Here is a 9,360-nt window from a genome sequence, read left to right as displayed (position 1 = left end):
CACAGAAATCCAGTTGTTACTCGAGTTGAACGGCAAAGAGTCAGGAACTTCCCGTGATTAAAGAAGCCACCTCCTGGAGTGATGAAGATAAGAAGAGTGAGAGTGGGTGTGCGGCCGTCTTTCACTCACCGCTTCTGTATTCCATCTGTTAGATTTGACAAAGTGCAGTTTCACACTGACATGATCACTGGAGGATTGCTGAGAGGCCTCGTCGTCTCTTTTGTTCTGACAAGGTTCTTGAGTGTAAGCTGCTCTGATAATGAAGAGTGGGCGGGATTCATCACTTTCCTTATCTCAACAAGTTTGACTAAAGTTTGACTGATAGTTTAATAAAAGTACATGGCACCTCTGTCCGTCTCCTGGGAAGAGTTGCGCTTTGTTTGTCATCCACACACAGAAGGTTTTATTTGACTGGGGCATCAGGTGTGTGTGATGCACTGCTTCAAAGCTTCTTGTGTAACCTTTACCGCACAGTCACAATCAATTTTTCTTGTGTGATTTTGTTTAGCTCCATCAACCTACGCCGCAGCAGGGTTGGTTATTCATGTCATACAAAAGTTTGGAAGGTGAGCACAAGTGGTTGGCGAGGAAGACATTAAATAATTACAGGATCAATAAAAACGTTCACATACAGATTTTAAATTACGTTTCAAATTACTTTAAATCACTAAAAGATGTAAACCAGTTTGTCATGATACATGTTGTATACCGTGCGCTATAGGCAGTAACGTGAGGAGCCGCTGAGACGCGACATGACTGGCTGCTTGCTTTCTGTTCACACTCCAACAGTGCCACCAAGTGGCGTGTTGCGTTTTTGCAGTTTCGATCATTTGATCCTCGACTCTGTCAGGCCCTGTTTAAATTCCGCGGACGATGTCATCCCTGAGAGTGAAACTAACCTTATTTATACGAAGGGCATTTTGTTGTGCCTAAGGTGACTCGAGATATCAGGACGAAAATAAAAAAGAATACGTTTCTCAGGGCTGGTTTCTGGGTGATACAAGAAACGACTAAGTGCATTGATTGTACCATTCAAAGGGTGTGATGAAACGATTTAAACTGTACAAATGCTAAGTATTATTAGTAGTAGTAGCTGTAGTTGTGGCAGTAGTAGTAGTAGCACTAGTAGTAGCAGTAGTAGTAGTAGTAGTAGCAATAGCGTGAGTAATGTTATCATTGCAGAACTTAAATAGCATTAACTTGCTATTGATGTTTTCAAAATATCGTATAAATAAAAAACAAATACTATTCAGTTTGTTTTCCGTATTCAAAACCTTAGCAGGACCATTAAATGTTATTGTAGACAACCAAAATTGCTATAAAACGGGTCAAAAGTGACATAGTAATTCCATATAACAGGTCTAATTAACGACTTAGAATTTAGCCCAAGGGGGTCGGGATAAGGAATGATAGATTTAGTTTTGCTTTTTCCTTTGTCGAGGTATGTCTCAGTCAAATAGTCAAACTTGACAGACGTGAGCAGGACTTTTTAAACTAGAACTTTAGCAGTTGATCTGTTTAAACTGACTTTTTTGGGGTGTAAGAAAAGGACTTTCGATCTGCGCCCCTTGCCATTTTGCACTTCAAATATTTGGCCGCTAGATGGAGACATAGAATTCCGTAACGTGGAAGAGTCTTGACATTAAATCACCTTATTAACCCCAGCCGGGTTCTTTATTTATTTATTTTCACTGACAATAAAGGTCATTCCGAGGCATCTTAAAACCTTGTTATGATCAGGCAGCACGTCACATCGCAATTAAAGTGCCAATATGACAGTCCACAGATCACCACAGACCCCCTACCTCATGGTCTGCCTGCACATAACATCTGACCTCTGTAGATCAAGGCGCAGATGTTCCATCCTCCCCATTTCTTTGACTCTCCACCGCCGCCCTCATTGGGCTTCCAACAGCTTCTGGATGCATTAGTGCTGTGATGCTTGTACCTAGTGTAGCTCACCCTCACAGCCTTTCTTCTCATCCTATTTCTCACACATTTCTAGCCAAGTGATTTTATATGTGAAATTGTGAAACAGCGATGTGAAGACACAGCGATCCTGTTCTATTCGTGCAGCAAAATACAATGTTTCCATTCGTCTCCACCAATCACTAGGCCCCTTTGACTCCATCGCTTTGTTTCCTTTACTCTGTGTATGTGTGAATTTTAGCTTTAAAATCATTGTTTTGCTACCCAGAGTACACCCATTGCTCTCCCTCTATGGTTTGGGAACAGCATCAGTAGCATATTTCTCTTTCCATTGGTTTTGAGGTGGTGGTCTAATGTGGTGGACTACCTCACCAGAGTGTGCATTTCAACAGTCAGCAAAACTGTTACACAATCCAACATCGTCAACTTGGCAAACAACCTGTTGGGTTCCACATGAAACTAGATTTAGAATTTTGGCTGAATATGAGATGTTATGTCATCACGAATTCCCAGAGCAACAGAAACCAACAGGCATCCTCCTGGCTGTTTAGTCATGGTGAAGTCGTCATGTGCTTTCATACTGCACAAAAATTACAGGAATACGTTGGGCATTTAGAGTAGTACGACTGTAGCCCGCTTTGCAACGGATGTGGTATTTATTGGCATCGCCGTGGCATGACAGCTCATCCCACAGTCACCAGTTAGTGTCCTCCAGGTTTTACTGTAGAGAGCTATTACAAATTCCTGTAGTCTGCACCAGATACCCGTCTTCCAGATATGAGGAACTCAATCCATCATAAACATTCCAAACCATCCACAGAAATCTTGGTCTTACGCCTTCACAATAACAGCAGACGTGATGACGTCATAGGACATTCTTCATGAGAGAGGCCCCTCCACCGTCTGACTATTTTCACTCATTTATTCTCGTTTTCAACCTCAGCTTCTGTTCATTCAAATGACAGGAGTAATGGACTACAAACAGTGGTTCTCACACTAACTGTCATGCTAGCAGCCAAAATGTGCGGTCGCTTATCATCTCATTGAGAGCGAGTGAGGTGACAGTCGGCTTCTGCTTGCTTTGCTTCACCAGTCAGTGGGTGTTAAAAGAAAGAGAGAAGCTTAATTTTTTTTGGCCTCCCAAAATTAATCTCCAAAGGTTTCTGACATACTTATTTATAATCATTGCCAACAGCTATTCATTTACTATGAAAATAGTACAGGTTTTGCACACCACATGGAAGCACAACAGCTGATGTTTTTTTTTTTGTTTTTTTTTCCAGTGGGTGCTCCTCCTCTGAGACCAACTTCATCAGTCAGACACTGCTGGAAAGGATATAGATGGATGGATGAATGGAACAAAGGCCCCATCCACAGACAGCGATTGTGTATTCTCAGAGGATGACAAAAATGGAACACATTTTACCAAAATGAAAAAACAAGGATCAGAACGAACAAACAATCTTGTCTCCACCTTCACAATTTGATGGCAAAATCCTGGACATTTTTCCGTCCGCGCTCCTTCAGGTCTGATGTTTGGTCTGATTTGAATTTGAATTCCCCTTGTAGCTCCTACTGGAGACCACCCCAGTCCAGGCTTGATAAAGAGCCTCTTGGACCTGAAGGAAGTCTGTGTTTGGTCTTTCAGAGGAGAGTCCTTCAGTTTGAATGCAACCTTGAACTCCACTCCTCCTCCCTGCTCTCAACACCCCCCACCCGTCACCCCCGCCCCTCATTAGCAGACCACTCTTCCTCCCAGCTAACTCTCTCCAAAGTCCCTCTTGTTTTCCCCTTTCACTTGTTTGTTCTGAGTCCTCACCAGCGGGGCAGTCTGGCTCTTCTCCCTTCCTCCTGAGGCTGACAGATTCCTTCATTTAGATTCATTTGTTTGAATAGTCTCTCCTTCCGTCCCTTCTGGTTTTCAGCGTGAGGAAAATGGAAATTAGCATGAAAATATCCTGCAGCACACCTTTGATGAACGCCTGTTTTTGCGTGTGGGCCCGGGAGCGAGGGTTTGCTAACACGGGATGATTTTCCGTTCTGTGTCAAGCCCCATCAGAACAATGGATTGAGGGACATCACATGAAAGAAAGATCCTAAGCTACAGCTTCAAATATAAGGTTTTCAATTCAGGGTAAGACTAGTTTAAGTGATTGAACCAGAATCATAAACTGTTCAATGTACAGTAATGTACAAGGAACGTTTCCTCCTTTATAGGCACAAACAGGCTGGATGGCTCTGTGAAAGGAGGAATGCTTCATGTTCGGCTTATTTTCACTGCTCACTTTCACATCTCAATCTCCTTACAGCCGAACATGAAAACAATCCCTTGTTGCGTCCTCGACTACTTAAAAGTGTTGCTAGATCTTCAATTGAATTGTATAATAATTTAAAAAGTATATTGACCAAAACAAATCTACATCGCAAGTGACGCTTGTGACCAAGGGGCAGCCTTCTGCTCTGGAGATGACGGTCTTCAAAGACGATCATTTACAGGGTTGTCAGCATTGCAAGGTAAATATCCATTCAATGATGTTGAACAAGTAAGAAGAATGAATGAAAGACGGGAAAGTGGAGACAGGACATCCACAGTTTACCTTTGAGGTCAAGGTAATGGAGAACGTGAAGCTTTTGACACCAAACAGTGACTTAGCATGCTGAAGTCAGCCTCCAGGAAAAGTCACAATAAGCAACATCACAGACCTCATTTCCACCCACTCTGTCGTTTTGTTTCCCTACATGTATTATATGTAAAAAAAAATCTAGTTTAAAATATCCATTGAGGAATGACCTACTACCAGCATGTGGTAGTTATATGACCATGCTCAAACAATGCGCACACCAGGAACACAAAGACAAGGGTGGGGAGCAGCAATGAACTAGAAAACCTTCAAAATGACAGTAAATCCAACTTTTGTCACCGTGAGAGTTGATTACAGTGATCGCTTGGTTGTATATTGTGTTAAACTAACACAGTTGTCTGTTTTTTTAGTAGCCGGCCCTTGGGAATCTGAACGACCCTACAGGGAATCAGCATCAAACTCCTCATAACAGTTTCTAATCAGCCTTGGACGTTTTATCAGAGAGACAAATGAACAGAGCAGATACACCCCAATTCATTACCTCCACCTAGTGACGCGCTGATGAGGCTTCATGAAACACTGTCCTCATTTTCAGAGCCTGCTAGATGGGCCTCTCTTCTCCAAAATAGTGGTACCTCGGTTCTCGACCACAATCCGTTCCAGCGATTTGTTTGAAATCTGAATCGATTTTTCCCATTACACCTTCACCTTCACCTTCACCTTCACCTTCACCTTCACCTTCTTCTACCGCTTATCTGGGGTCGGGTCGCGGAGGCAGCATTCGAAGCAGGGAAGCCCAAACTTCCCGGTCCGCACAAACCTCCTCCAGCTCCTCCCGGGGGATCCCGAGGCGTTCCCAGGCCAGACCGGAGACATAATCTCTCCAGCGAGTCCTGGGTCTTCCCCGGGGTCTCCTCCCGGTAGGACATGCCCGGAACACCTCCCCAGGGAGGCGTCCAGGGGGCATCCGGATCAGATGCCCGAGCCACATCAACATCAAGGACCGTGACATCGCCCGGCATGGCACAGCCGGGGCCCCACCCTGGAGCCAGGCCTGGGGTTGGGGCTCAAATGCGAGCGCCTGTTGGCCGGGCCTCTGCCCATGGGGCCCGGCTGGGCCAAGCACGAATGAACAACATGGGCCGTCCCTCCTGCAGACCCACCACCCACAGAGGGAGTCATAGGGGTCGGTGCAAAGAGAACTAGGTGGCAGTCGAGGTCGGGAGACCCGACGACCTGGTTCGTGTGGACATTCTCTGGCTCTTTTCCCATTACAATGAATGGAAAAAGAAATAGAAAAAAGAGAAGAAATAGCCTTAAAATAGGCTTTTGTAGGAGTGAATGTAGAGTGTCTGCTGCAGGTGCGCTGTTCGTCTATATGTGTGGCCGGTGGCGTTCAAAGTCTGGATTTTTGTTCGAAATCCGAAACAAAAAAATCTCAAAATTTTTGTTCGAACTCCGATTTGTTCAAAGTCTGGTACGTTCAAAAACCGAGGTTCCACTGTAATAACTTAAACTCTGAAAATGTATCTACCAATTGGAAGGAAATGCTGATCACTGATGTCGGCACTTACTGTAATATAACCACTTTTTTTCTGTTACGAGTAATGTAGCATGTTACTATTTCCAACTGAATCATTCACTACTCTGGGTTATTTTTGTAACGTTTGGCGCAGGAAGAAAGAGTACTGATGTGACGTTCTCGCGAAAGTCAAAAATACATTTCTCTGCCAGCGCCACGAAGACGCCGGTGTCACAGCACCAGTCAAATGCAACTACTGCTTCCAACTGGCGAATAGGGTTTGAACACCTGAGTCATGTAGTGGACAGGGATCTTCTTCAATAATCCAGCATTTTTATCCAAGTCATTTTGAATTACTTTTTTTAAATTAATTTCTGCAGGTTTCTGAATATGACACAATAGGACATTTGTATTGGCATTCCAGTTTATGTTAATATTTGTGACCTTGACTTTTTTACTGTGAGTTTACGTTCAATGTGTTGATGTAGTGTGTCGAAATAAAATATGAACTCTACAATCAGACAGCTGAGATTGTGCTGAAAAAATGACATGACTGGTTAACAGTCTTTCAGGTGAGATTTCAAAACACAATCTCAGAATTCCCATCAGCCACTGCTGTTGTGCTGATTTCTCTATTGCTAGTGCCCCTAGTGTTCTACAGAGCTTATTTGAATTGGGTTATTAATTATATGAATGATATTTCTGCTTGTTTTTTTTTTTAACAATAATGTAAACTAAATGTCATGTCGGACAATGATGTGGGTTGATAATCCCAACATGCCTGGTGGAGGTCTTCACCCGCTGAGATCTTTTCCGGGTGTTACTGTGAAGCAGTGGTGGGCTGTGCAGTTCACACCACCAAGGCCTTCAGTGAGGTCCCACTTGGACTGATTTCATACAGCCTGGCAACACATGCTAGCTGAATTCTGATTGGATAAAAACTTTCAACCAGAAAAACAACACGGGGATGTACTTCGACATGAATATGATCATTAAGCATACTATATTTTTGTACAAATGAAATTAACTTTCATAAAAAATACACTGGATTGGATAGAAATTAGAAGGAAATCACAACCCCTCTTTTTTTATTCAATCATCTGCCAAACTGGAAACGTTGTTTTACCGACAACTTTATCCATAAATTAGATAGGCACAATGTCAGCACAAGAGCAGATGCTGGGCACAAGAAGTTGGAGTCTCCATCATACAATGAACATGGAACTGCGTGGATGATCGGGGAAACTAACGACTGACAGCTCCTCTCTGATTGACAGGTGGATTTCTAAATGGGTTCGAGTGTTTCCGGCGGGACTTCCTTCCGTACGTGGCATCCATTTTCTCTGGAAACGCTTGTTTAAACGCCTAACTGGCATCGGCCGAGACAGAACACCGATGACTGGAAGTCGGTTGTTTAAAATAATATGAAGAACTTTTCCCGAAAGTGCGGAGGCGGAGCTGCCTGAGACCTGAACCTGCGTGAGGGACGAGAGAGAGAAGCAGAAGAGGGAGGGAGGGAAGGAGGGAGGAGGAGGAGGAGGAGAGGGGACAGGAGGAAACACTCTTCGCTTGAATGGAATAAAAACTGCGCAATTTCTTTTGCACACGCTCTCCTCCCTGAGTCCGCGAGCTTTGGGCTCGTGGTCAGTGTTTGGAAGCTTCGCGAGGCTGCACGGTTCCAGCAGCTGGAAGAAGGGGGACTGTGGAATCACCTCAGCGGAGACATGACGGTGCAAAGATGCACAGCCGTCATGTCTTCATCCCCACAGACGACGCTGAGGCTGATGTTTTGGGGAGAGGGCTTCTGCTTTTTTGGGTGGGCTGCGTCAAAGGAGGCTTTGCTCTGCGGATATCCTCTTATGAAATGGATCCACACTAGAGTTTTCATCGTGGAAGGTGAGTGTAACCATTTTACAGCGTCTATGCGCCTTATTAAGTCACGCCACGTCGCTTTTTTGACGAAGCCCTGTTTGATTTCTCAGATTTAATTCAAATGCGTGTGCCCACACATGTACGCCGCGAAATATGGACGTGCTTTTTGATGCTCCAAGTAATGACTGGGACGAAGAAGCCATGGAGGCGTCGTGTTTTTCCTCTTCGAATCCTCGCGGTGATGTCACGCATTTGACTGTCAGGAAGTTTTACGGGAACGTCGCGATGTCGCAACCGTGGGTTGGGAACTGTGGCGGCGGGAGCGCTGTGGCTCCGCTGTGGGCTCTCTGACACGTTCATGTCGGGGGAGCGGGAGGGGGGCTCGCGGTTCTCAACTCAAATGTCATGTGGCGAACTTATGGCGGGTTGGCTTTTCCAGGAAAGGCGTTTGAATTTTGATTTCGGATGTATGTTCATGTCTCCACCCCTCTTTTCCGAGTGTAATTACGATGCTCCATCTCTTGGTGGCGCCACCGTATTGATAGTTAGACGGTGGTATATTCGTATCACGTCACCATCAAACTTTGATCGTTATCCTTATGGATCTGTTTTGTTTTTACATCCAAACTTTGTTGCCCAGAATGCGATAAATATATAAGATGAGACTGCGTCACACACTCCCACAGTGTATAGTCACCATTTACATAAAGAAATTCGCATTTCGACGCAAATATAATTTGGCCGGTCGCGCCACACAGAAATAAAGATGATGCTGACCGTGATTCATTTTTTCAGTCGGGCGAATGAACCTTCCGTTTTATTGTCAGACAGTAACATACGGATAACGTTGCGGAAAAACATTTCTCTTGCGTCAACCCTGTATGAGCGATAAGAGGTCTGTGAATAATCACCATAGTATTTGACGTTTAAGCAGGTGAGCAACAAACTCAGCTCTCGTTTTCTTACAGTCGTTAAAATATTTTATGTTGTTGTACGTCTGCGATGTTGATATCATTGAACTCATAAATACAGGAAAAAGATGGTGACTTATGGACTGGATGCCTGGAGGGACACATTTTGCATCCAACACCTTCATTGTTGCAACATTGAAACACGTTTAAACATAACATAAAATAATTTTATATTTAACAAATGGCCCCCACTTGCAAGGTGAGTCTGTGTCAGACAGGACTCCACCTTTGAGTTGCCAATACTAGTAATACTGCACCGATTCAGCCTCTTAAAGTTGCATAGGTGAAACATTGCTGGACCGGGAGCCGATCCCGACATTTAAACTCTATGTTTAGTGGGCACATTGATGTCATACGCGGCGCCCGTCATAATGACAACATGGCAGCAGCTCAAAGCAGATACAGCGCAGCTGCAGCGGAGTTTTCAATTTCCACCCAAACCTGAGTGGATCACTAGTTTGTAGCTGACTCGAATGAATGAATG

General features: G+C 44.2%; 1 protein-coding gene across 2 annotated transcripts in view; it reads left to right on the top strand.

The window, feature by feature from the left end:
- Window positions 1-7,575: 7,575 nt before the first annotated feature.
- Window positions 7,576-9,360, top strand: part of kdm6ba (lysine (K)-specific demethylase 6B, a) — a 61,005-nt gene continuing 59,220 nt past the window's right edge. For both annotated transcript variants that reach the window (XM_053861219.1, XM_053861214.1), the window contains exon 1: window positions 7,576-7,929. The gene's annotated coding sequence lies outside the window, so the exon portion shown is untranslated. The remainder of the gene's footprint in view (window positions 7,930-9,360) is intronic.

This window comes from Synchiropus splendidus, chromosome 3 (assembly GCF_027744825.2).
Source record: "Synchiropus splendidus isolate RoL2022-P1 chromosome 3, RoL_Sspl_1.0, whole genome shotgun sequence".
Lineage (NCBI taxonomy): Eukaryota > Metazoa > Chordata > Actinopteri > Syngnathiformes > Callionymidae > Synchiropus > Synchiropus splendidus.
The sequence above is the reverse complement of the archived record's forward strand: the minus strand, read 5'-3'. Positions and strand labels throughout refer to the sequence as shown.